This window comes from Synchiropus splendidus, chromosome 14 (genome assembly GCF_027744825.2).
Source record: "Synchiropus splendidus isolate RoL2022-P1 chromosome 14, RoL_Sspl_1.0, whole genome shotgun sequence".
Lineage (NCBI taxonomy): Eukaryota > Metazoa > Chordata > Actinopteri > Syngnathiformes > Callionymidae > Synchiropus > Synchiropus splendidus.
The window spans coordinates 14,983,153-15,005,974 of record NC_071347.1 but is presented as its reverse complement, the minus strand read 5'-3'; the positions used below and the strand labels follow the sequence as shown (position 1 = coordinate 15,005,974).

The 22,822-nt window shown below is 39.8% G+C and overlaps 1 long non-coding RNA gene across 3 annotated transcripts in view; it reads right to left on the bottom strand.

The window, feature by feature from the left end:
• The window catches only part of LOC128770935 (uncharacterized), a 128,834-nt gene that overhangs the window by 21,547 nt on the left and 84,465 nt on the right, over window positions 1-22,822 (bottom strand). Inside the window, exon 4 of one of the 3 annotated variants that reach the window (XR_008416560.1) lies at window positions 14,560-22,065. The exons of the other annotated variants lie outside the window; for them this stretch is intronic. This is a non-coding gene — a long non-coding RNA (uncharacterized LOC128770935). Of the gene's footprint in view, window positions 1-14,559; window positions 22,066-22,822 lie in introns of those variants that run through there. 3 annotated transcript variants of the gene reach the window in all.

The following is a 22,822-nucleotide window of genomic DNA, read 5'->3' as shown; positions in this document are numbered from 1 at the left end:
CCCCACCAGAAATGTGGGGAACAATTTCTCCGAGAGAGACCTAAGCTCAAAGAAGTATTCAAAAAAAAAAAAAAAAAAAAAAACATTTATTTTTAAATCACTTTAAAGCAAACTTCCTATTGGCTAGATGAGGCGATACATTTGGTTTCTTCTGTTGACCATTTCCACATAAAAATACACATGAATCCTATTTTCAGTTTTCCTTTACAAACGGAAACGTAATGAATGTCTAAATCCATGATGGTCAAATGTTCTCTGACTTCCTGTTTTGAATTGTTTCACAGTGAAAATCACATATGAGAGACAGATGCTTTGAACGTTCTGCTCCACCAATCTCTTCTCCGTGTTATAATACAGGGTTAAAAAGCAACCCATCTGTTACGACTTTTCCTGTAACAGACACACAAGAGGTCCCGATGTTACACTCTTCAAGTCAACAGGTGCACCTAAATTGACCGTGTGTGGCTAAGTTGCGATCGAGTGCCGGCGTTGTCACCTCCGGACCAACATCACACACAACCTTCATCTGCCACGAAAACAGTGAGTCCGCATCAGAGTCGGAACAACGCGGGTTAATTGAAGATCAACACTGGTGTGGCTTTAATAAGGCCCGGTGCCCGGGAGCCAGACCTGGGTTCAGAGCACGGGACTTCACTCCGACTGCTCCGCTGGCTTTGATCCAGTTTGCCTCCCATCATTGTGGGCTTTAATGACTTCCCCACCAAATGGGTCGGATGAAAGATAGGTGTCTGTAATTAATAACATTTCCATAAATTTGAATCGCTAAGCAAGTCTCATTAGCCGCCGCCTTTTGTCTCCTCTCAAGTTCTCGTGTCATCTCCCTCCAACTCTGAATCGTATTCAATTGCAGCAGAGGGAGAGGAAACAGGGCTTCATGTGCAGCATATTTCCTGATAATGGAAATATGTCCCCGCAGGTAATCACGCGCCATAAACGCCCCTGATTGAGGTCGAGCTGAGGAGGACGCCGATTGTTGTGCCGAACAATTATGAAAAAGCATTTTCAATTAAACGTTTCTGGGGACAAGATTCGGCTCAAATGGAACGGGTCTTTGATCAGGTATCATCAGGATCGTGTTTCGCCGGGCCTCAAACTAAGTGAGTTGCTGCTGGCACTTGGTGGTTTGGATGGAAGTCAGTTGGCAGGAAGAGAGCTGTGGTGCTTCCACAAGACAGAAAAGGACAGTTAGACAGAGGGGCCCAAACACCTGTCGCTGTGAGGACTTGGAAGGCCCTGGACCCGGGCTGGGAGGAGCCTCACTGGTCCACTCTACCTCTGAGTCGAAGCTGTCAGTTTTGGAGATGAGGACCATCGCTGGTGAATACTGTCAGAATTGTGGGCTTCCTGAGGGGTCACTAACTGAGGAAAGAAACCCTTTGTATTTGTCGACTTTCAGGGCTCTGCTTGTCCCTACGATCAGTTATTGTTCCGCTATTCTTCCAAGTGTCTGAGGCGGGGAGCCAGGTCACCAGTCCACCACACCCACAAACACCTACAAACAAGCTGCAGCAACCAATGAGCCTTTGTTTGTTTGTGGATGGTGGGAGGAAACCAGAGTGCCAGCGGAAACCACAATTTCGACATCAGAAAAACATACCTTGAGTCAATGTTGAATTACCGTTAATATTTAAACGTTACAAACAATATACAAGTAACATCCGACTTACGACCTGCTCAACTTACGTCCACCCGTACTTACAACCACAGCCAGCAGATGCTTAGTTTTTTTTTTATTCAATGTCTGGTACCGCCAAACGCAGCAGCCCGACATCACGTACAACAGTTACGGCAGCACAGTATCTCACACAGCCATCTACCACTACAGTAGCACCTATAACCCTCGCATTAGCTATTTTGAATGGCATTTGATTTACGTCCAATCTGACTTACGACTGGCTGGTCCGAACCGATACCGGTTTTAAGTCAGATGTACACTGATCCATTGATCAATGTTAGCAGTACTTTCTCTCGACGTTAGTACAAAGTTGGTCCAAGATTGTCTAAATGCGATGACTGTATCCACTCTGGCTAAGTCACGTCTCACTCAGATGGTTATAAAGACACTATTGTATAGTTTTTCTATACTTTTTAAAAACTGATATTTTTGCCTTAAGACCTTGACTTTATGTAGCTTCATACCATAACATGCTACAGCTGGCATCGTCCGCTGTCTTTACCTTCATTACGTCAGACGAATGACAGCCTCCCTGTCAAACACGTAGCCTTGGCTACACAATCGTTGACTGGCTACCGTTCTTGTATTACATGTTGTTGCATGATGTTTTTCAGACACTTTCCCTTCATTCTTAGACGGTATGAGTTGTTGACCATTATAGAATATTCGACTATATGAAGAGTTTCATACAGAATCCCAAACTTCCCAGGGTCTGGAATCGGTATATCAAAACCCAAACTTTTTAAGGATACAGTGTGAAATCCAGACTCGAAAATTGACATGACTTTTATTTCTCCTTCAAAAATGGTCACTACTTCATCACCCATTCAATTCTCCACTTGCTAGCTTTGCGGTGTGTTGGAGCTAATCCTTGCTAGCAGTCCTCAAGCGAAAAGCTACTACATGTCAAGACAGTTTCACTAGAGTTGACAAAAATACCTTCATTTAAACTTCCTTAAACTTCAGGATCAAGTTAATGTAATTCGGAACACTGACAACACAAGTTATGGATATTCGTCGGCCCTTTCAGGTGGAGCACATGCAACAACATGCTAACATTCGCGTCGACATAAATACGTCACTCAAACTCGCAGAAATAATTGCGAAAATGATGCGGAGGGAATCAAAGATGCTCCGTGTCTATAACAGGAGAAGAAAGGAAGCTCTCCACGGTGCCGGCAGTCCAGGTCGGTCACAGAGGAAGCTCGTCTTTGTTGCTCTTCAGAGGCGCTTCACAATCTGCAGCCCAGCAGCCTATCATTACCGACTGCTGCGGTAATAGACTGACATGGATGCTATGGGGAGCAATTGATTCAACACATCAATCAGTCAGGCAAACTCATTTGAGCGATCGGCCAGAAGTGGCTGGTTGTTTGTCCTCCACATCACAACAAAAGGCGGCGGCCGTTCCTGCAGCTGGAGGAGGAAACTCGTCATTACATGTTATTAGCGGGACGCTTATTTACTGCTGCCTCCAGTTGCGTTGTGATCAAGCGTGTCAGCTGTTTCACGACGCTGAAGGAGTCGACGTGGCTTGACAAATAAGAAGATAAATCGGCTCACAAACGTCACATATTCACTCCAAGCTTGACGATCGACAAGCTGAGCTCGTGCTAACTCAAGCAAACACCTGAATATTTACTGGAATGATAAATATTTAATAGAAATGATGGTTTTCTTTATGAAGAGTGAAGATTTTTTTTTTTCTGTAACTAAGTGCAATTTAGTGACAGGATAGAGAAAAAAAGTCAATAACCCTGTTCACTTGAAAAAAAAAAGTTTTTAAATAATGACCTCAAATCTAATAAACGGAAAAAAAAAATATTTTACATTTTTCATATATTTTCTTTCAGCTTTTGCTCAAAATGTTTTATATTGTTGCTGTACATCTTTTATCAGTAATGTGAAAAATAAAACACCATGACTCAAGAAGCCAAATAAAAACATAAATTCAACATTTGAGTCGCTAATGAGAGAAAAAAAAGATGTAAATCATATTTAGAATTTAAAATCAATATAAAAATATCAAAATCAAGTTATGAGATATGACATTTATGAGATAAAACTGTTTTTATACTGTAATGTTAAGTTATGCAATTTCTTATTTAGATATTTAAAACTGAAACTTTTCTTTTTTTTCAAAAAATGTAAAAAAAAAAAAGTATTATTCAAATTGAAGACTTTATTGATTTTAGAAAAATCACAAAAAACAAGCATAACAGCATAAAATTAGCATAAAACAAATACAGAAAATTTGCAGATTTTGAATTCATAATTTCAGAGATAAATTATATGAAAAAGCATGAAAGTGTTTTTTCATTTTTTAACAACCAATAAACAAGCGTGGGCTCAACACACACACACATAAAGGTTCAGATTTAAACGGTCAAGTGAAATATCTTATTATAACTTAAACTCATAGTCCAGATAAACGGATGGACTGCGCTGCCAAACTGAAGCTTCATGAAGTTTTGAGAATGAATGGATTATTTACATAAAAAGTCAATTTTGTTGACAGAGTTCGGACACTAGACAGTCAGCTCAGAACTCAACTGGGAGAAAACTGAAATAAACACATGGACAGATGAATGGTTTACTCTGCCATCTAAACTATTGAGACAGCCCAGTGATGCTAAGCTAAATGCTAAAGTGTGCGCACAGATCATTTCAGGTGGGAGAGAAAATGACGCGCCTACAATCAGGTGGGTCACTTGAAACCCTTCCAAATGTTGCACTTCTTCACGGAGTCTAGGAAATGAATCCCTCCATATTGCGACTGTTTTTAATTTGAAATCCACTTGTCATGGAATTCGGATGATCCCCCCCCCTCCACTCCCCTCCGCCCGCCCCCCCCCCTCCGTTAATCATCTTTTTCTTCCTCCCACCACGTCTTTAACCCGACATCTGTGCCAGTGTGTATGAAAGACGCAGCTGAGAACAAACTATCTTTGGCGGTGAAAGGCCGGGGGTCCCACCTGATTAAGAAGGGCCGGGGAAAGACTTTGGCAGGCCAATGGGAGAGGTCAAGGATAGAGCCGCTCGCCTCGCTCCCCCACCGCATCATTTTTGTATGACGGCACCACCCTGAGGTTGGAGTTCACCCAGACTTTTCAGGAGCAGAGCGCTTAACGTCAAACAGCAGATTAAAGCGGGGGTGTCGCATCTTGGCAGCGCCAAATGAAAATATCAACTGCTAAGCCCCCCTCTGCAAAGCCGGGCGACAGGTACCTCATATTAGAGAGTAAGCCTAGTTAGCAGAGGCGGCCCGCTGCTTTCCTCCTTCTCAGCGCCGGTCAAAAGGCCAGGCGGGCAGTGGGATTGCTTTATTGGTGAAATATATTACAGTAGAGGCTGGAGAAGGCGCCTTATTAAGGAGTAAAGAGACGGCCGCGCTGACATATAGTGAGGACCCGGGAAATTTCCATACGCTGGGATAAAACATTTTCTCTTCTCCACGAAAGTCAATATCGACTGGCGCATGAGAAAAATGACAAGCGCTGGACCTCAGCCTGACAAACATTCTTACTTTCTGTGTGTTTTTGATTTGTTTGTGTTGACTTTAGCAAAGGAGAGAGCGAACAGAACTGAGTGTCACGGAAGGGGAGCACTAGAGGAAGACTGTCGACAAGGAGGGGAGCAAGATGCTTGTAGAACGAGTGTTTTCAAAAGCTGAAAAGTATAAAACACACTATACTAACATAATATATAACATACTAATATACAAAATACTTGATACAAGATTGAACAATGCAAGGCGTTGACCATTTGACTTGAGGTCAATAACCAGAGTTGAAGGTTTTGCTTCACAATTTATCAGACTGGGATTCGAACTATTAACCTTGTACCATATAATGGATGGGAATTAGGAGTACCAAAGGGTGAAAGTCTTCAAAGTCCAGTTCAACTTTCTGATGTACTTTTGTGTCGAGCAGATACAGTTCTTTAATGACTGACCATCAACAGCGTTATTGTTATCAAATACAAATCAGACAAGGAATCATTTGAAAGTACATTATAATCTGGCCAATATCGGTACCCAGCGTCGGACCGATTCCGCTACTGGACGGCCACCGATATCACGAAGCCGATACCACTTTACGCCAGTTTTTGAATGTTATTTTGTGACAACTTTGTAAATTATATGTTTGTACTGCAGTGAGACTTGTGGCCGTGACCCACGTACAAGAAAAACATACTGAAGTATGTCATTCAAATAGAAAAAAACCCTTCATGTGTCATGGCGTAAGGACTTTAGTACCGTTAAAAACTGCATTTCTAGTGCAAATATGTATCAAAAACAAGCGAGTGGGCAAAACTCTTGTCTGAGCAACTGACTAGCTTCATATGGCGGCTCCTGAACTGGGAGCTTTAACTCCTTAAGTGGCCTGAATGTGTGAAAGAGGCTTAAGAGTCACAAGCCGTCTCTTCCACGAACTGATCAGATGACCCCGGCTGTCCATGCATTTACGACCTGATTCCGGGAGGAAATATGAGTTCAAACTAATGAGAGTTCACCGTCATATACGTGAAGGGTCCAAACTATAAATGCAATACGCGGGGGGCGGTTCAATTTAATATCGATGCACTCTGAGGAAAAGTTGCTGGCGCTACTTTTTTAGTTTGACATTGTGAGTAAATACATGGCTGACAGATATTTCCTCCCACATGATCCTCAGCTGCCTTCCCTCAGTAGCATGGCAGCATTCATAATCGGAAAATAAGACATGAAGCTGATCTGGAAGGCTTTTCTCTAATCCCTCCCCCCCTGGAAGTGGTCTTTACTGGAAGGCTAGTTTGTGATGGACTCACCCAGTCGCACATTGTTGCGCTGGGATGCAGCATTCAAGCTCTAAGCCAACTTATCAACTACATTCAAAGCCCGTCCATTGAGCTGTGCGGGCATGAGTGTGTGTGCCGAGACTTTTTGCACATCTATTAAGAATACTCTTATCTGTATTTAGCATATGCTGTGTATGTCAGCGCTGGCGGCTTTAGACGGATTTACACTCGAAAACACCTCCAGCCATTCTCCAGCCAAAACCACTGATAACATTCGGGAGAAAACTTCTGCAGACGAGCAGGTTTTGCCAAACGATAAATCCATTTTTATTTACCTCATTGTCATAATGGACGCTCATGTTTTCCCCTGAAAATGATGTCAGGAATAAAGTCGTGGATTCCAGCAGCCTCAAAGAAAGGTCGCGGAGGAACTATCTGTCTGTCACAGTTGAACATTACTGGAGGGAGAAACGTTTGAGCGCTTGAATATGAATTTGGAAGATTATAAAAAAGATGTTGGAAAATAATTTGCTTTTTTTAAATTTTAAACTACAACCTGCGTAATGGTTGTGTGGTTTTGTCCACTGGTTATGTGCATCAGCAGAATATATAGCTCAAAGTTTATGAAATAGGAGTTTATATGCAAGTACAGTTGCACCAGTGTAAAGTGGCGAGGTGAACGACACAAAATTAACATTTCGAAACATTTCAAACTGTGTTTTTAAAAGTTTTACGACTTACTCATGAGTAAGATTGGATTATTTAAAAATATGTTGTTACACATATGTTGTACTGAATGTAGTGTTACTAAATAAGCAGAAAGACTTAAGTTGCTGCTGAATAGCCAAAATGATGTAGCATGTTAGCATGAGTTTATTCCTGTTAAAAAATAATAATAATAGATTTTTAAATAATATTACAGACCCTATGAAAGTAAAATGAAAAAAATTAAACTCAAAACAAAGTGATCTGTGACTGCTGGTGTTTGCAGATCAGAACTCAATATTATGAAAATATAATATTTTGTTTTGCCAAAACATGTTTTTATCGTTCCCAGTAAACATTAATTTTTAAATATTAAACCGAATGTTACTGACAAAATATAGTTTGTTTGTTTTTTATGTTTTTCTTGTTGACAGGAAGGTTTGGAATAGAGGAGTGAGTGAGTGGAATAAACCACACAAACATGCTGAAGCACACACACACACACACACACACACACACACACACACACACACACACACACACACACACACACACACACACACACACACACACACACACACACACACACACACACACACACAAGGATTTGGTTCAGCTGGAAGTGTTTTAGGAAAAAAAAAAAAGCTGAAGCAAATAACTAATTTTCACAGTAATCAAACTGAGCTTATTTTGCTTCACAACAAAATACAATCATGTATAATTTAATCAGAATGTGATGAATTGATGTGATCATGAAGGAGAAACGCTGCGGTCGGTTTATGATATTTATCCGTCTCTTCAGCCCAGAGCAAATCTTTGTTTAACTCGACTCTCGGGGCTTCTGCAGCTTTGGCCTTTGAAGCCATTGAGAAGGAGCTGCTGTATTCAAGCTGCATTCAAACGCCGACAACTAAGAGTCCGAAAAACAGCCGACGCCTCTCGTACCTGTTGAGAACACTTTCATCCATAATGGGCTTGTTAGCCACATTGTTAATAGAGTGCTATTCAGCGCAGCATCAAAGCTAATAATTGTTGTTTACTTACTTCGACCAAAGATATTTCTTAATACTGATACTGAAAAAAAATAAATCAATCAAAACTAATTTTTTGAATTTCTCTTTGTGACACTATTTTAAATATTTTTTATGGCATTTCAATTTTGTGTGTATTGGATATTTATCTTAAAATATGGTGATATTATGAAAATGACTATGAACTGTCTAAACTAAGGAACGAAAAAGTTATTTCACTTATATATTTATATGAATTTTCCATGAATTTTAACATATGGAGGATCAGTGATGCCATTACATGAAACTAAATCTGGAAACTCACTCTTGTGAGCTACTGAAATATGACAAAAATATAATAAAAAAGGAAGTCAACATTAATATATAATACACAATATTTACATTTAACACTAAACATAATGGTGAAAAAAAAGCCCTTATTGATGTAAAATGATCAATATGATTAATTTTAATGTGATTTCAAGACATTTGAAAACATTAAAAGTATATTGAACATCATTGAGCACATTTATTTATACATAGATATATACATATATACTGCATGCGTGCATCTGAAAATTCACTATTTTTTGTTATTTTTTTGAAAGGCAGGTGAGACTTTTCACTACTTTTTAAAAAGTACATAAAAAAAAAATCCCAATATACATCAATAAATCCATTCAACAAAACAACAAATGAAATGACCATAAAAGGAAATATATATATATATATATATATATATATATATATATATGGCAGCAAGAGAAGTCCTTTCTCCAAAATGCCTTGGCATAACAACAATGCCAAAGTTGCACAAGTGTGAACATGAGATGCCATAAATAATGACATGCATTTTATTTCTCTTACTCCTGGAGCTCCTCCGGCACGCCGCCGCCACATTAGCGGATAATGGGATCCGAAAATGGAAGCTAACTGGTCGGAATTAAATTTATCAGCATGTGCTCAGAGGTAATAAGCTGTCAGTTATAAAATGAAGATTTGTATTTAGATATATGATCGCAAGGAAAAAATGAATAGGTGGAATAAATGAAGCTGCTTTACGAGTAAATGGCTTATTTGGCGGCGACGGGCCGCCAAGAGAATGGCCATGATGACGATGATTATTGGAGATCATATTTTGCCCCGGTGGAGGTGAAAGATAGCAAATATGAAATGATGATGTAACACAGCGGCAGCAGGAATGTTTTGACAGCAAGGTGACGGCCAGTGCAATAATTAAGACTGACCAAGTGAAGCATATGGCAGAGCCAGCGTAAACAAACTTGTCCAGAGGAAACGTAGGCGCGTTCATACCTATGTATGTATATACATATATATATATATATAGAGAGAGAGAGAGAGGGAGAGTGTGTGAAAGGGGCCGACGTGATGAAAGGCTGGTGGGGCGGCGGCAGCTGAGTTTCAATTGATTAGCCGACCGTGGGTGATGAAAGTTTCTCCCTCTTTTTTTTCTCCCTGCCTCTTTAGAAATGACACCACAGCCACGACGTTTCAAAGATCCCCGCTGAATGCCAGAAAACTGCAAACGTGCCAGAATGCACATGAGAGAGTCACGGGCGATGAGAGGGAGGCGAACAACTGGCCGCCACTGAATTCAAACACACCACATTTGTGACAGCGAGCGTGGTGTCAGCCCTCGTTGGCTTCTACGCTCATTTGTGACTTTTTTTTTCTTCTTTTTTTTAAGTGACATAAACCGACATTATATTAGCAGACTAGCTTCCGACAAAGGCCCAACATGCTCGACAACATCAATTTAGGGCTCAGTTCTGGCATATCAGAGAGCGTGTTTTTGGTATGAATGAGAGAGAATAAGATCCACATATGACGATATGAAAGCACCATGCATTCATTTATTTAGTTTATCTGGCACTTGAGAGACATACAACAATATACTCTTTCATTTTATCAACTTTCCATTGTTTTTTTTTCTTTGTTTTTTATTTACTTCTCAATTCAGTTTTTGATTCTTTTATCAAATGATTTCTATTTTAACACTATTATTGAATCTCTTATGTTTATGTGTAACTGAGCACTGAGTTTAGATCCAAATTAATTCTTGAAGAAAACAGCCACAATATCAAAGTATCAGAGTCTGTTTATCTATACAACAGCACTAGGAAATAAAGAAATACAGACATGAATAAATACAGTGTTTAAATGTAAATCTCTTGCATCGTCATTTGTTAAAATTATCAATAAATAAATTATAACTATAAAACATATACACAGTTTTTATCCCAAACTTTTCTGCCAGAAACAAAACAGGAAAAACACAATACATGTGGAAGGCTACATACTGAAATTAAACTTGAGAGCTCACGAAAATATTAGCAATTTTTCAATTTAATTGTTTAGTATACTTAGTTAAGTAGCCTTAGTCTTTTGGAAGGCTAAGTATACGTAACTAATGATGACCAATACAATAACTAAGTTTCATCCACAAATTTTTTATTTTTTTTTTCTGCCTGAACTGAAAATTTGGCGAAAAAAAGACACTAAAAACAGTGAATATATCGTTGATATTTCAGCCTTCATACAAAACTAATGACAAAATGTTTTCAACAGAAATACAAATGTATTTTGAAGCCTTGTTTGTTTTTGTTTTTTTGTTGTTGTTTTTTTTTTCATACATTCACTGAAGCTAACCAAAAAAGTTCATTCAGTTTCTACGGTCATTTCCTGACACTTACACGTAACAGGTAAACATGCTCTGAAAGCATTTAAAACATTTGATCCAAAGCAATTCTGGCCAAAATGACAATGTGGCAAACAAAGGAAAAAACGGTAACCACTTGTTTTCGCTTTCTCTAAACACACTCCTTTAAAAAAAGTAGCAGAAGTCTGTTTATATCTTGAAACAACTGTCACCAAAAGCATTGGTTCAAAGGAACATATCTCACATGCAAGTTGAAGCTAATGGTATTGAAGGGAGTAGTTGTTTTGAATCAAGTCTAATATTTATTTACTCGAGCATCTTGATCTGTAGTTGCGTTCTTGTGATTTTGATCCAAATGATTTCTGCCAGAACTGTCAACATGTTTGCGATTATGTTGCCTGAATCCAAATGGAAACAGTGAATGTAAGTAGCAGAATAATTCCTCATCAGTGTGTGTGTGTGTGTGTGTGTTGCTGGATCAATTAGCGGGCATTGTGGGGGGTTGTTGGTTTCGTCCACCAGAAGCTCTTTGTGCAGCTCGAGAGATGCAGTATAGAAGAGTCAGATAGCTAATACGCTCCGAACCGCACTCACATCTTATTAGTGCAGTATTGTAAGAGGCTGCTTTCAGTTTGTTTGTGTCTGTTGACGCCGTATATTTTCAACCCACCGCTCTTTCCCAACATATATCGCGTCTTAAAAGAGATGTGCGATAAGTTTTCCCCGTTTCATCTGGCTGTAAACAAGTGTATTAAAAGGGGACCATCTATAGGGCTCATGTCTGACGCCTGTCAAATCATTAAAAAAAAGAAGGGGAAAGGTGGCGTTATCAAAAGCTGGGGATCAGCAATAGCGGTGGCACACCACTGAGATGAGGTGTGTGTTCCACGGGGCAACTCGAGGGCCTTTTGTGAATTTATAGACCCCGATAAAATCTGCTTCATATTTCTTTTGGCGAAAAAAAAAAAAAAAGGGGCTGATGAAAGCAGCCTGAGGGAGAATTACGTGGCGGGAGTTTTGTGGCAGGGTGGAAATTGGAGGAGGAAAAAAAGAAAGCTGTAGGTTCCATAGAAATAAATAATCTTTTTTAAAAAGTGTTGTCAAGTGCAGACGTTGAAAAGCGTTCCAAAAATAAATGGTAATTTAGCGAACATGATGAGCAGTGACGTCGACGCTGACAGTGATACTTTTTTTTTTTTTGTTTTCATCGTCATCATCAAACACGTTCCCGCCATCCTAATGATCTCTTTATTCACGTGTGCCAATAAAGACGCAGCCTGAAGGAAAAAGAATTTAAATGCGAGCGGATGATGAATGGCTGAAGTGATTTTTCAGGGGAGAATTAAAGCTTTGTAACGACACTTGACACACAACTGATGAAAGGAGGAGTAAAAAAGAGACAGAAGGAGAGAAAAGGAGCACTTTTTTTTACAGTTTGTGTAATTACTGTATGACACATATAATGGGATGTATTTCCCGTTTTGACAGCGCACTTGACAGAAGCATCTATCGTGTGTATGTCATTGCCTGCGGGTTTATGAGAACAACACTATTAGTCGATTCAAACCGGGACAGATTGTTTGTTGTACAGTTGTACACTTCCATCTTCCTACAGCAGCAGATCTGCGTGAACAGACAGGCTTGTCACTTTCTCTGATCAGTCTGAGGGATTTCTGAGGCGCGTGGAAGCGCTGTCTTTTTTTTTTTTTTTTTTTTTTTTCCTTTACATGGAAATTGGCTTTGAACCCCATCTGCACAGGTCGGCACTTCTTTGGGCAAAGCTCCGCCAGTGCTGACAGGGAAAATGAACCTCCAATTCCTTATAATGTGGCCTGATTATTATCCTACTTAGCCTGCAAATTCAAACTCTCATTTTCTGCACACTAAGAAACCGCACAAGCCATTTTTCCTGTCCAATACAAGCAATAAAAAGAAAGAAATGTCTATTAAAGTCATTTTAGCTTCATTCTGACAGTCGATCATTGTTACTGCATATTTAGATCTGGAGCTGGGAACATTCAAATAAGGCGGAAAAGTATCTTATTTTCATATTCTATCTACCAGAATATATAATAAACTAAAGAAAGAAAAGATAAAAAAATAAAAGAGGTCCAAATATTGTACCTTGGGTGACGCCTAATGCCATATTCTGTTCTTAAAAGTGGACGGAAAATTGTAATAAAAAAATAAATATTCAAAATTATAAAAACATTAAATATAATACACAGCATTTATTAGTTATTTTACTAATTTATACGGTTTATAAATTATTTTTACTGATAAACATCATTTCCACACACAGAAAAATATAACAAACAAATCACCCATCAACTCGGTTTCAGTTTGGTGTCGATATATTTGGATTGGACTTTGTTGTCTCCGGGGCCATTTAAAAGTGCGCCGTGGAAAATAATGAAAATAATTTGGTTTGAACAAAACAAATGGACTCAAAAGTAAATAAAACGTTGAACTGACACATCACCTTCCTGATCCAGCCCATTGACTAAACCCACCCAACTTTCAAGCGTGTAATTTCTTCAATTTCTCCCACCCCTTTGTTAAAAAAAAAAAAAAAATGGCAGAACATCAGACCCACCCTCTCCATCTCTGACCACTTTTTTATATAAACCGAAAGCACTTCTGATACTCTTATCACTTAAGAGGTTTTAATAGAATGAATATAGCATATTTTCCTGATAAATACATGAAAGAACATTGAAATAATAATCCTACCTGTGTAGAAATGTAGAAATCACCCAAGAGCAAAAGCTTTAGAGGCCAGCTCTTTAACCTAACAAGTGACAGTGGAGATACAAACCAGAGTGTCTAGAATGTGTTCGGCAACTTGGGGAAAGGACCTGTCAACGTCCAATTGGGATGTCTTTATTTGGCACCAGTGGTTTTGTTCGGCTTCTTGAGCCAGTCCGGCCCGCCGCTGTCCCTTTCACCCCTGACAGCAGCTGGGCACTGACCCCGCCGCTCCGGCCCTCAAAGCTTAGCTCTTTTCAGCCCGGCGCACTGGGAACCTCCCAGCTCCCTCCTACCGGCGCCGACTCTTTCAGCCGCGGAGATAACTTTATTCATCTTGTGCATCATTGTATCCAGTTGAATGCGAGAAACTCCGCGGACACTCGAGTGATTCCAGCGAACATGCATGTTTTATGGACAAGGAGGTCGAGAGGGGAGGAGATACGTCTTCATTTCAGTCTGACAGAAAACAAGCGGCTGGAAAATAAACTGTGCTTTAATATTTAAGTGTCTGGTTTGAGTAAAACGCAGAGCTAAATATTATTTCATGCCAACAAAAGACCAGAGCAAACTCTTCTTTCTCAGTCCGCGCTGGCCACTCTGCAGCTGGCGAGGACAGTTAAGCTTATTTTCACCTGCCTGAGACCAAAAACGCAGCTCAGACCACCCTGCTCTTCTCTCATCATTCATATTCAAGCCAGGGCCTCTTGACAAGTCTGCTGATCTCACTCAATGTTTTGTGATTTGGACAATACGTTTTCACTGCGTGGCCCAAAAAAACGCTGAGGCCATCACACTTTTGGAGTTCCAGTCGTGAGAGACTGGTGTGAAGACGGAGCTCTTCAAGTCACCGTGTCATTTTGGGGAGAAACACCACATCAATCTGACGTGGCGGACAACAGCACCGAAATAACTCCATGCCATTGGGAAAATACCGCCAATAGTACGACAAAAACTGGACAGATTCTTTAGAACATGAGCATGGTTTTGGTATGCAACACATATATATATCTAATATCCAAGAACAGACCCTTGGAGAACACCTAGTTTCCTCAATTTCATTTTAGTTTTATTAGATGAAAGGCTTTTTTTTCCATCATACCTATGTTTTATGTAAAATCTAGTATCTCGGGAAGCTTGGCTCACAACTTTTTAGAAGTCAATGTAGCTACATTAACCAGTCCAACGGAAAGGAGTTTCTAATATGTGGAAACAGGAACTTTTGTGATCAAAATACTTAATTTTGGAGGCTCACAGACAGAGCCTGAGATGAGATGTACGTGTCGAACTACCAACTACGCCTTGGTTTTTTTATCATTTAAAAATACAATTTTGAGCAGACCATTCAATTTCACCTCTGAAAAACAATGCTAGCCTGCCCTGAAAAAAATGTATTTATAAGCATGAATACCGCTAAATTCATGGAGTTTAAGAGTTACAAGACTAGAACCTTGGGGGACTCCATATCACTGAGCACAATTTAATAAACTGAATGACTCATGCAAAAAATGGCTAGATATATTAACCATTGCTCAAATGGTTGAGCAATTAATACTGCAATATTTACGGCATTAAAGATGGTGATACAAAAACCTCTTCTCATATGGCACATTATTTCCGATAATAAAATACAAATTAGTCATAATAAGTAAATAAAAAAAAATAAAAAAAATGTATGAGTAAATGCTTAATGTTGAATTTAAAGTACAAATAAATGACCCTTGTAATAGTTATACATTACATTTAAAGGGCTCAAGGATGAAAAAAATACACCTTTCCCTTTGGATTCCTTGACCATCCTGTTGAGGATAAAGACAAATCTCACTTTGTGAGAGAGATGTCCAAACTTAACTTAACACTGACTTGTGCAACACCAAATACTCACATCCATACGTCTGCATCTCCAAGTACAACTTCAATCAATTCGAAATGGTCCCGAATGTTCCGCCCACTTTTCCGGTCCACTGAGTGAAACGTCATAATTTCGCGCACAAGGAACTAAATTCCGACTGGAGTTCCTGAACTGAAGCTTAAAGAAGGAGACGCGAATTAGATTTAAAGCTTTTCCGTTTATATTTAACCTTCTTTCACAAGAGACTTTTGTAGAGCTTTAAATACAGTTTTAAAAATTGAAAATTTAAGACGAAATAAATGTCATTTTTTGCTGTATTTTCCTTCCAAATGTTGAAAAATAAGTAGTACGCACTACTACTTATATGCTGTCGCTGTTGCTAATAATTGTCTTCGGGGACTCTTTGGGGATTTCGATATCTAAAAGAGGGAGGTTTATACATTAGCGCTGTAGTTGCAAAACACTGTTGATATTCAAATGATTATTGTGCAAAATCTGGGATAAGCTTCTGTGTGAGAGCTCTTCTAAGTGCCTACAACTATTGCTAATTCCCCTCACCATTGTGGCCCGAACAAAGGCCCTAATCCCATTTCACTTTTGCAGGAGGCTCAGGCTATTTTCCCTCTCGTAAACCAACAACACTCCCCCTAGCCTGAGCTGAGAGGCTCGGAGAAAGGGGCCAGTGTGTGTATACTTCAAGGCTTTTTTTGTCCAAGTTGGCCGGTGCTCTGCATAAACTTTTAAGTGGTCCCAGTAGGCCTCGCGGACCCTTTGCCAGAAAAATAAGCTACCGCAAACTGTAAAAAAGGAAACCAAACACTCTCTTAACCTGGACAAAAGAAAAATATACCTCGTCTTTTATTAATGCTGTCGGGTGCGGACCGCAACGGGTTAATAACTTTTCATGCTCCGGTATTATTCTCCTGCAAATCCTTTTTTGTCTTTCCACGCAGCGGTCCACTATCAAAGCAGAGTGAAGTAGGACATAATTCATTTTCACTTCTTTGTAGTTGCAGCGAAGGAAATAAAACCACTTCACTGACTTTGACGCAATATTTTCTTTTTGTTATTTCATCCCCCACAGTGGTTGAGTGCTAATTAAAACAAGTGACAGTTTTAGGGAATTTACCGAGGATTAAATTACATGCAGAGTCCTCACCGCGAGAGTGAATTTGACTCGTTTCGTGTGGTTTCAAAAGACACTTGCTCACGTTTCTCTGTTGTCCATATATGTGCTTCTACAGCTTCAGTTACACAGCAAGTGTCAGTACTTTTCACATGTTGGAGATACCAGGTTCAGGAAGAAGAGAATGGCAATGGGACATGGAGGAGGGGTCCCACTTGCTGTGACAAACCCCCAGTGGGAACTGCTGAAAGAAGTGCGCTACAATTCCAAATGGGCAACTCAAACAAACATAAAAGCAGAAATAGAAATACAAGAAAATTTAAATAGCAATAAGCATAAACAAGTCCAAAATAGTGTTTAAGCCTCAAAAAACAAAAGAACAAAAAATACAGTTTAAGATGTATTGGATCCGTTCACCTTTATTTCACTGTTGCAGTGCATCATGGGTAGCATGAGCGGTTGGAGATAGTGTTGTTGTCGACCTAACCCAAGACCAAGACTGTGAGGGTCTGAGATGGAGCCGAGACCAAGGCCAGTGCATACAGACACCGAGTCCAAGACCAAGGCTCTGAAGGCCCAAGACAGAGTCAAGACCAAGACAAATACGAAGGGCAAGACCAAGACATTAAAAGCCTGAAACCAAGTGGAGACCAGGAAACAGTGCATATAGACATGAAGTCCAAGACCAAGACTTTGAAAGCCTGAGGAGCAACACCATGGCCGTGACAAAACCCGATATAGTCTTACTAGTCATATCGACTAACATTTCAATTTCTTACTGCCAAACAATATCAAACTGTAGTTTTTTTTTTTAATTATTTCTAAATAAATCAATAATTGAAATGCAAACATTGGAACAAAGTGGTAGTTTGTTCTGTTTTCAGTTTGGTCCCGGTGTTGGACTTGCCCCCCTCCTTGGTCTTAGTCTCAACTCGGGTTTGAAGGTCTTGACATTGATATTAGTTGGAGTATTTCTCATAATCTCACGTCACTAGTCTCTGTTGTCTGCATCTCAACTTCTTCCCACAGACCAGAAATTCCACTAGAAAACTGTCAGATGATGAGGTTGTTTGTAGGTCTTATTGTAGCCTGTGATAAACCAGGGACCTGTCCGAGGTGTCTCCAGTCTCTCGCCCCAAAATAGCTGAGCTGGACTCCACAACCTCATTAAATGAAATGATCTTGGGTGATTATGAAGCGGGACAAAGGTGGTGGTTTGACTCATACTTCACCACTGCACTGAAAACTTTAATGAGGAGTGAGATCATCTAATCCGATATATAATCTGAAAAACAGATCTTCACTTGGGGCCTGGGGGAAGCCTCCCGGGTGAGGGGAGCTTCAGTGCTTGATGTCTTAATTCAGCCGCGGTGTCAGGAGGAGCAGCATGTGGCCTGTGTCGGCCACTGTTCGGTGGGAAGCTTCGCTCAAATCAACTCGACGTTCTCACCAAAGTGCTCCGCTTTAATCTTAATCATGTAGACACCCGTGAAGTGCTAACAGACCACAACTTTGTCGCGTGACACAAGACGCTGTAAAGGATTTCTAAATCGCATGCAGTGCTCTTCTTCCGACAAATTTGCACGGGTTTGACTCTTGCATTGCTGCCGCACAATACTGTGGAACACTGGTGTGGGGCAATATCAGCGCGGTTAGATGTTCACCTCGGTGTGGAGGTTCTCTTCAAGTGCCGGCTGGCCTCTCCAAGCGCTGCTCCTCTGGGACGCCTAAAAGTGAGTGTAGCCTTTCACGTTCCATCCTTGTGGAAAGTGATCCGTCTGAAATGGTTTCAATCGTCCCGTGACGGGAGAGACGTACCTACGATCAACCTGAGGAAATGATATCAGCGCCGATCACCTTCAGACGTCAAACGGGATCAAATTCCTGCTGCACAGAGCAGTTCTGACGACAACGTTGGCAGAACTAAGCCCTAAATATTCCTGTTAGCCGAATCATCTTAGGAATACTGAATGCATGTAAGAGTTCCACCATGAACCCCTGGATTATATTCTTCATCCCAGTCCCTTTATATGGCCGCAGGACATATGTAGACACTTGCAAGTACTTCATTTGGAACTACTGTTCAGTACTGTGCATAGAGCCCCACCTCTCGCCCTGAGTAGCTGGGACAGGCTCCTGACTGTGTGAACACACAGGAGTGAAAGAATGAATAATAGTGGTCAAACTTTGAAATACTTCCATCAGTTCCATCCTCATTAAATTATATAACATTATAAAAAAGGTCAAATTAGACAACACATATTTGAATTTTATTAATCTACATCTAGTATGACACTTGTTGAGCATGAAAAAGGGACAAAAAAGTGAGGCCAAGTGACCAGAAATTTTAACAAAATTGGTCTCGAATTTTGTAAAAATCTAATGGTGAACAATCCAAAAATAAACTAGATTGTTGTGTACCTTTTTGTAATAAACTGTCAAATATATTTTAATAATTTAACAATGTCATACATTTGGAAAAATGTGAAAAAAAGACTAAATAAAGAAGCATTGAGTGAGGAATCCACACACATGTATATACATCGTGTATACAGAATGATCCCTGCAGCGATTCAAAAATATAAATGTATAATGCAACATTATTATGTAAAAAATGTTTTCTTACACAACCTGAATGCAATTGTATGGCATAACATTTATTAGGTCATTAAATTACATCATATTAGGTGACAATATTGCTGGGTGAAATTGACTTATCCATCGAACACCATGAGTGATACACATGAGTGAAACTTATGATGTTTTACTACAATACATAATGGTTTTTGTGGAGGTTTTTTTTTTTCATGATTGAATTATTGTTGAGCGAAACACAAAAATTGCTATATATATAGTTGGCTAACCCTAACCGTAAACATTCCTATTATTTATGGAGATTTTAAAAATGGGGTTTTTCAATTTACACATAATTTCACGGGGGATTTATCGACCAAACCTTCTCCAATAAGAGGCAAATGTCATTGCCATGCACTTACTAAGGGGAGGTCTTTGTTTGGGACCTGGTACGAGAAACCTTCCAGATCCCATTAAGGATTAAGGCGGAAGCCCAACTGATAATATTTCAATCTTGAAAAGTATTCCATCTATTCCAGATATTTGTCTGAATTTATGCTGCAAAAAAGACCTACTTAGCCCGGGCAGATGATTGGTCTTATTGGGGTCCAGGCTGGAGTGAGAAGGTGAAAGATGGAGGTGTTCATTAAATAAAATCTCTTATCACTTGTGTAGGAATTAAGAGCGAGTTTGTTAAAGAACATTTTCACCTCAGAGTTTAATTAATATTAAAGAAGTGGCAAAACAATAGCCCCGCTGCATTTGAAATCTTAACCCCGGCGCCCTCATTTGGAGAGCCCGGCATATCTCCGCGCAGCACCGCTCTAATCTACGCCGCCGCCGCCCGAGCAGGTGAAAAGTGGCGTTAATTCTAGATTGGCGGCGGCGGAGACAGGTAGAGCGCGGCCAGGGGAGTCGGCGTGTGACCTGACAGGGATTGGCAGGCGGGGTGTTAATTGGATAGGTGCGCCGGCCCATTTGCGCTCGCAGAAGATGCTGTACTGAGCGGCCCACTCCCAGGATGCCTTGCTCTTCGTAGACGCGCTCGGAATATAGCCGCGGAAATTATTTGTTTCCTCGACTCCTCAGAGGAGGAAGTGGTCAGATGAGAGACGATTCCTCTGGACTGCACCGTTTGAAAGAGGCAAATGCTGCTTTGAAAATGTTGGCAGACATGAGGAGGTTTAAAAGGTTCTCAGGAATAGAAATTACAGGTCCAACTGGGCTGAAATATGTTGATAAAATCATTATTTAGTTACATTTCTTTTATTACTGTAAATTATTACTTACTTTCTTTCTTGTATTTACATTTTTTTTCTTGTTGCCTCTGAGTTGTTGTCTAAACTTTCAGTGTTTACATCCGCCATGACAGTCAGACAATTGCTGCCATGCATTATATTACAAAAACTGATATTTTGTTGCTAGCATAACTGACCATCTGTGGGATAGCAGCTTGTTGATCTCAGCAGATTTGACAGATTTCTTTTTATTTCTCAGAAGTGGACTAGCAGGAGGTTGTGAGTTCGATTCCGGGCTGATTCAGTTCTAAGTTGGGAGCATTCCGTCCATCCTTATCTGTGTTGCTGGGTGTCTCTAAACTGCTGATAGTTTGCTTCTTGTAAATACCATGTACCTTATATATGCTATCAAGTGTGGCGCTGAATCAACACTTTCTGTTTCTATTTTATTATCGTACATTGAATTGGTGGTTTAAGCAAATATTGACATGATCAAACATTGTGATACTTGATTGTGCAATATCACATTGATATTTTTGCTGAAATTGATTGTGTGATATTGTCTCGGAATTGTATGTTGACTACAACAATAGTTAATGCTTAAATGCTTGGGTACGCTGCTATATTTTCTCTATGTACCGTGGAGTTATTTTGTTGATTCATTCCTCTGTTGGAGTGTGGAATTTAACAGAACTCGACTGACATCATAACAATAAACTTGTTTTCAGGCACATGATATTGTACAGCATTATCTGATTTCCCCCCCTCAAAATGATGGCTCTTATTACAATATATTGCTGAACTTGCAGTATCGCGATGTATCACAATGTATTGTATCGCCACTCCTATATCGGGATATGTATTGTATCGCAAGATTGTACAAATACAGCGTGAAGATGCAATCTTTTATGCTATCTTTTATGAGGCTACATGTTGCTAGCTCCAGTTTAGGAAGTCCAAATATGATTATGCAAATGATTCATGTATTCCCTTACAAATGTCACATAATAGCTAATGACTATTTTAACTATTTTAACAAAGATAGATGTAAATTAAAGAGTTCAACTGAAACAACGTGAGGTTAGCATAGTAGCAGGCTAGCGCTGTTAAAACTGAAATAAAGCCCGTCAAATTGTCTCAATTCTACATTCATTTTTCATGTTCAATCACCACTCTTTTTGTATGTATTCAAAAGTATTCTGCTCATCAGTTTGCCCATCAAGCTTTCGCTCAACTTTCCAAGTAAGAAATGAATATCAAGGCAGCTATTTAACAGGTCTGGTCGTACCGGCTCACTCTACGTTACAGAATGTAGCGTAACATTAATGATAGTTTTTACACTCAACTGTGTTTGTTGCCATATATTTCAGTTTGATTGTACTGTCAGTGCTGATCCAATACGGTCACCCTTTGACAACATTTCCAACAGTAAATACTGACAAAAAAACAACATTTATCGTAACACTGAAAGTGAAAACTGACTTTGACCTGCTACTAAAACCACCACCATACGCTCACTGTCCCATGCTTACCTCCTAACATTTACAGTCACATGCAGTAGAATGCACAGTGGGAAACCCAGTGTTTGGCCGACGTATGCTTCAGTTCGGGAGGCCAGATGGTTCGGACATGTGGAGAAAGACGGCGAATGTTGGAGCTGGAGACACCAGGAAGAAGGAGGATAGGGCAACCAATGAGGTCCATGGATAAATGACAACAGGCCGAGGACAGGCGTGAGCAGGGAGGATGGGCAAGATAGGCAAAGGTGGACGACTATCTGATGGGAAAGGCAGGATTATTGATAAACCTTTCTGCATTCAAACCAAATGAGATTTTCCTTCCCAATGTTTCACTTGTTTTACCCCCATGAACATAATGTGTAGATTCAAAGCTAACTTTGCACTTACAAACCAAGGTAAGTTTTCCGTCTTAATGGAAATGAATAGAGTACATTGTTCCAGAACAAGTTATTTTGATCCTGTTTTTATAGGTTTAGTAGGAAAAAAAGTGAAAACATTTCATTATGAACAATCTCACCACACTAAACTGTCTAACTCTCACACTTGAAGCCTTCTAAAAAGCCGCACTGAGGCCTCACTACATGGTCTACATCACATGGGAGAATCCATGTTTCCACTAACCGCTAACAAGCATCACTCATAAACCAAATATTTTTGCGCATCAGAATTGTTCTGAAACAGGGGAGCTTTTGCAAAAATGTAGATGATGCTGGCTTTAGACATTCTACCAATATTCATACGGCACTTTGGTTATAAAATTTACACCAGTAAAGTTAATCGGAACGATAGAAAAATCCGTTCACACAAATACAGTTGTTCCAAAGGACGGACGTAAAAATGTTTGCCATCAGAATTTACGAACCTAAATAAACAGAGAGACTCAGCAAAAGGCAC